Source organism: Sinohyriopsis cumingii, chromosome 7, assembly GCF_028554795.1.
Source record: "Sinohyriopsis cumingii isolate HCF-2022 chromosome 7, ASM2855479v2, whole genome shotgun sequence".
NCBI classification, from domain to species: Eukaryota; Metazoa; Mollusca; class Bivalvia; order Unionida; family Unionidae; genus Sinohyriopsis; species Sinohyriopsis cumingii.
Genome location: NC_142967.1, coordinates 66,100,450 through 66,107,000, shown reverse-complemented (window position 1 = coordinate 66,107,000; position 6,551 = coordinate 66,100,450).

Sequence of the window (6,551 nt, the reverse complement as noted above, 5' to 3'; positions counted from 1 at the left end):
CCAGGCTGCTTCCTTGTGTTTTTTTTTTTAATAACTAGCATAGAGTGGGTTCTAAATACGGATCAGAAGATCGTTAAAGTTGCTGAGAATATCAGCAAGTGTGTGATGATGATGAGACACTCACACCAGATTATGTCGGCAGCGGCAAACAAAGACGCACGGCCAACTGTAAAGTTTTCGATGCAACGTTATTGAGCGACTCATCATTGCTGTCATTACGTGCCTGTACGACATCCTTTCAAACGGACCGAATGCGTTGCAACCCTTCCCCTTCCCGTTACCACGATTCCCATGGAGGTTAGCGAAGCAAAGTCCGGCACCAAGGATAATGATAGTTGTTTCTGCTGAGCATAAAATCACCAACATTTTGAATGTTGTGTTAAATAACAGCTATAGTAGGCAAAGAAATTTATTGATGTAATCCCGCTGACCGATGTTATATTTTCGGCTGTTAAGTAACAACCTTTAAAGCAGTACCAATGGCAGGATTGGCTTGGCTTGTCAAGTGGCAGAGAACGTCATTATCTGTGAGTAGTATGAATATTGGCGGTTCCGACCACATTTATGAAAACAGGTTCCTTTCAGTTAAAGAAAAATGGCCCGTAAGGGAGTTTCCGAGCACAGGTTAATTTAAAGATGGTCTCTGGTCGGACCCCCCACCCCCCGGACAACTGGCGGCTACAGGTGGCAAAAAATATTTAGCTACTTCCGACCGGACCCGGAATCCTACTGCAATGATGACATGTTTATGAGTTTTAGAAGCTCTTCTCGAGGCATGCCGAATATGCTGTGTTTCATGATGATGTCTCTGTCGTACACGATGTGCAGCGTTCAAATCCTTTTTTTGTTGCTAAACAGTGAGTAAAACAAAGTCTGTCCCTATACGTACCACCTTTGTGACCTTTAATTCCACAGTGAGGTCAATGTTGAGATGGTGCGTGTTAACGGTAGGGTTCTTGAGATCCTTACGGTTTCGACGAAGGCATGTGTGAGGTACCTGGTGTTGGTTCTGGCGCCGGCGCCATCCATGGTTATGCCATTAGGATTGCGATAATTTTAACAATCGCTTAAAGTATTCCGTTCCCACGCAAAACACGCAGTGCTTTCTGATGAGGTCTGAGTCGTACGTGAGGTTAATGATTCCGTTTTCCGACAGCCCCTCCCACTTCTCTCGCGTCAGCAAGATCTTTCTTCGAGTCACGTCTTATTGCCTTTATCGCAGTGAGTTCTAAAGCACAATCACTTTATTTCTAATCACAGTAGCTACAGCGTTGTCAAGCGATTCCGGGTTGTGCAGAATCAAGTCTGTGATGAAGACTTCGTCTCCGATTATTGTTTATGTTAGAGAACCAGCTTTAAAATAATCAGAATGGATATGCATCAGCAGCTCAATGATTTTATTGCACGGCACAGAGTTCAGAAAAAGTCGCAGGAGGATGTTCAATTTAATGAAGACTGCCATTGGCGGTTATGAGCTGCACACTGTGATGAGGTGTCTTTTAGCGATGTCGATACAATTGTGTAATCAAAATTATCGTCTCCAGGTGGTAAAATCGTCTCAATGACGTTACTGTGCTTGTGGGGATCTCTGTTTGAGCCAGCATTACGACCCTACATGGAACAGCTACTGGACGGTAAAATCAGTTGCAACGACATCTGCATCGACAACGTTATTCCTAGTCTTCGCTATTCTCCTGATGGCTGCTATATCGTGACGGACAATAACATTTTACTGATCGAGTATAAGTGAGACGCGTGGGGACTCTACCCGATTATTATTACACACATGTGTTGTCAGGTTTAACGGTGTTCTCCGGTGGCTTCTCAGGGCTTACTGCTGAACACGGTATTCGAAAATGGGCCCACCGCCACCTGGCTTTTACACCACCTTATGATAAAAAATGCTTAAATCCGCGATTTTTTCCCGTTATAAAATTGCTCCTTTAGCCATTGGTTTGATACTGTTTTTCGTGAAGAACGACGGCCGTGTGGATAACGGCGACGCCGACGAAACTTCGCTGTTAAAATTACTTTAGAGGGATTTGGAAATGGATGTGCTTCTTCACGCCGAAAAGAGAGAGATGCCGTTTACTCGGATAAAAACATCATGGCACACGTGCTGCTTAAACTGATGGAGTTTCAGCAACATTAGGTACACCTCCAGGAGGTGGCTTCACTAGGGTTGGTATCACCAAGTGCGGTAACTCATAATTTCACCACCATGGACCTCCTTCCTGCACAAAAATTCAAACATTTTATAGATAGTCATGTGCGGTAACTCATGGTGTCCCCCCTCTGATGGTATCACCCGGTGCGGTCCTTACCCCCCCCCCCCCGCACTCCTCTAGTGACGCCACTGCCGCCAGTTAAATTATCACTGCATGAACCACAAGGCCGTATCGCGGATTAACGAAAATACACGTTTAATTAGACAAACTATAACAGTGTAATAATGGACAACTGGAGAGCTCATCATGCGTTTAAAAATTTCGAAGCTAACGAAAATGGCGACGTACGTCATGCGTGGACAAAAAGTTTATCATCGTTAAACATCACCAACTCCTAATACAGAGATTTTCGTTAAAAAAAGAGGTATATTAACTATTAAAAGCGGGTCCGATGTATGTTCTTGAGGCCAGTAATAGAGGACATCAGCTTATTAGTCTAGTATGTGTAGTATGGCCGGTCAGTACACTTGGTAATTACTAGTGATCAGATAATATTAAGATTTAATCTCCTCGATGATGGATCGAGTTTTGTTAAAGCCCTAGAAGCTGAAGAAGTTCAATAAGAAAAATACTTACTTGCTTTGGCACACATTCTACAACGTAGACCACTTTGTGCTGTCGTAAAAATGAAATGTTATCGTAGTTTATAACTTACGAAAAGAAATACTATGCTTATATCGATATCTAATTTTTTATAGAAGATTACACCGATCGGATTATAGCTGTCCGAGTGTCGTCTGCAACAATGATCCTTAGCCGAAATATGTATTGACACTGTGGATTATTAGTTTCGACGACAGACAACACGTGTCATGCATAGCAGCGCCACCATGTGCAGGTCTGGTTTTTCGCTAAATGATTTTCAGTTTGACCGTAAATAGTAGGCCCTAATTTTTGTCCCAGCCGGGCTTTGTCAAACTGTTTACATTCGATGCACTTTGGGTCCTTTTAAGTTGGTTCCCGTCATATCACTTAAAAATAAACATGTATGATACTGCATTTATTTTCGCATTATTTTTGTTTGTTTGTCAAATTATTTCTTTTTATACGTGTAATTTTATTATACTTCAAATGGTGATTTAAGTTATACAGCTTCATCGTGCTCTTTTTTCATCTGGAATATCAGTTGACCATTCAGACTGCCTTATGTAAATTATTCCAATTTCTTGAGCTTCGTTTTGTTACTACTGGAGCGGATTTACATGCTCTTCCATAGATGCACCTGTGGGGAGGTCTTGGAAGGGTGTGCTCATATTTTGATCGAGTAAGTATTATTCAAGAAATATATTTTACTTTAAAACTTTATAGATTCTTAAAATTTCATTACCCAACCATGATACGTAAGGAAAATAATTAAGAGCGGACGTGGTTACATTTCCTTGCTATCACGTTAGCCATGTCTCCAATCTTCTAAAGTACGTGTAGAATCTTCGAAATCGTGTGAGATATGCCCTAAGGTTAGTTCATGGGCTAAGCATGGATGTCGTAAAGAAAACAGGTTTTTACTCGCACAACAAAGCTCCTGATAAAGCGGAAAGTTGCCCCGCTATACCACTGCCATGTTGTTATATTGTGCTGTATATTTTCATATTTGTTGATGATATATTTCATATAAGGTAAAATTTAGCTCTTTGACATGGTGGGTCTCTGAGGTAAAACCAAAAGAATGTTGTCTCTGATCTCCCCTCATGGCTGTAATAATGTCTGTTAGGGGGACATATGCAGTAGAATGCTGTGCTAGTGACTGCTCGATTCTATTGAGCCGATCTTCGCAAGAAATTAGTCTGGTTTTGGGCTACTTTCTCGCTGACTGAGCGGATAATCCAATGTGTCCTAAATGACAGTGCCTAAGCGGTAATATCATACATTCCATTCTGGCGAGTTCAGTTTGCTTTATGAACCATTTAACAGCGCTGGGGACGTCCTGTAGACGCCAGACGGGTCCAAAGACATCAACACTTATAATACAACGATCATTAACCATTGTTCCTGGAAATGTAAACATAAACCGTCATAAACTGAACCGTCGTTCATATAGTTCGGGTCGACCGATAGGGCGTGTATCTCACTGACTGTGCCTGCTGCAAGTAAAGTGACGAGGAAGGAGGTCTTTTCAGACAAGTGCAACATAGAGGCTCTAGATAATGGATCGATGAACAATTTATTCAGCAACTTCAGAACCCACACAAATTCTTCCATACAAGGACATCGGTCGAAAGAAGTCCTAATTTTCAAGAAGGTCTAGTGGTATTTATTCTGGCCTTTAATATCCCTCTCCATAATGACAAAATGTAACTGAGATCGTTGAATGGAGGCAAATGACTGCGATAGGAGCTTCGATGTCATGCTTGGCGTCTGGGGCAAAGCAGAGCCTCAAACTGGCGTGACCGGGCGTCATAAACTGTATGTTTTGGGGCCGAGAAGTTGTGTACCAGGTAATCAAAGGCTAAGGCTGAGACTGTGCTGGAGCTGGAATGGACGTAGTCTAGGGCAGGCTGGTGCCTGGTGCATTGGCTATTTTGGTAAAGATAAATGTAGTTTGTACTGGGGTCTGCATGTGAATATGGTATATCCATGACTGATTCATTTAGGCCAACACACCATGTTTTTTTCTATTGGCTCGATCGGTTGTGGCGCGATGACCTGTTACTGTTCTGGTAGTGTGGGCGAAGCGGTGCGAGAAGCCTGTGATACCATATTACTTAATTTTGGTCTAAATGGGCAATCATTTCTCCTGCAGTGATTAAGAGATTAGAGAATTGGAAACATGCAGCTTCGGCTAAAATGGCGATGGCATTTGCATCCCTGCTTGTGTCTTTCTATGTCTCTGATTCTCAGGAGCCAAATGCTTGGTTGTAACGGTCGCCAACCCAGTGTAAGCACGTCACATGTATATCCAAATTGCACCCTATAAAGTGATAAGCCACAATTTGCCGGAAACTATTGCATATCCCAAATATCCAATTCTGCCCATTCTTGTTGGTATCCATAATTTGAGAAAGCACGACAATGATATATACAGCCACAATCAGTCAAGTACTGCGCTGATCCTACTTTAAAATGTACGTGTTGCATTAAGATCAATGTCTGGAAAACTACTTGAATTATCTTATCTCTGGAATAAATTATTATTTACCTGATGTTACTAGCAAAATAGATCTAGTATTTTTAATTCCACGTGCTAAATACCCACGAGGAGTAATTATGTCGGTGTAGATTAGCAGGGCCGGATCAGGTCATGTGTTGGGGATTTTTTCCCTCAAAATTTCAAAAGGGCTCTGACTTTCCTAAAACTGGCACCAAAGCAAAAGTATATGTGTCTATTTACTCAAAGTGTGCATAATATCTAATAAACGTACCCAAGAATGAAACCATGGTCAAATTTCAAGCGACAGGTGACTGTACATTTGTATCCGTGTACATGTTTTTATTTAGCGGTGGGTGAGTCCGGAAACCTCTGAGCGCCCTCCTCCCTCAATCCGGCCCTGATTAGCTTTAAAAATAAATTTAAATAAAACATATTTCTCTACTACAAGAATAAAGAGAAAACCCGGACATACAAAACAGATGAATTTTACTTACCTGGGGTATGAAAACGCATATAAATCACTCAGTTTATTAATCATTTGTATTTACGAGGCCTTAATAATAGTTTACTGACCAGGCAAGAGTGTAAGCTTGACGATATTTGACACCAGTATTGGTATCATAGGGGAGACAATTCTAATATAATTTCTGCTTTATTAAGCTGGCGATCTTTTAGGCACTTTTGTTAATAAAACAAACCAGACGATGTGGTGACTATTATTGTTTGCTTCGGATGGTTGCATTTGCAACGTAACGAATATACGCCTAACATAAGATGATTAGGTGAGATATTTGAAGGAAGAAAACCTTTTGATTATGAGCAAGTATCAGACTCAAAACCGAAACGAGTAATAGAAGCAGCCCATTACTAGGTGAAGTGTATCACTCCTAATACTTCTTGCAACAAGTACGTCACTCCTCGACCTATCAACAATGATATAGCAGTCCCTCTAATACGCGTCTGATCAATGGGAGCATTAGTGTTAAAAATGGATCAAGTGAATGTGTGGTGCAGGCTGGGAAATATTCTAAATGGGATACCTATTTAATGCATCTGATTTCTCATGGTGCACTTGGTTAATTCGGTAGAATCCCAATGGTTACTGCAAGGTTGTATCAGTTTTCAGCTATAACTGTCCAGCTAGGTAAATCTTGCCTAGTGGTTGACATTTTCACATAGCGAGTATGTAGGGGTGTCATACTCCCCACTAGTAATGGACTCCTGGTAACATATAA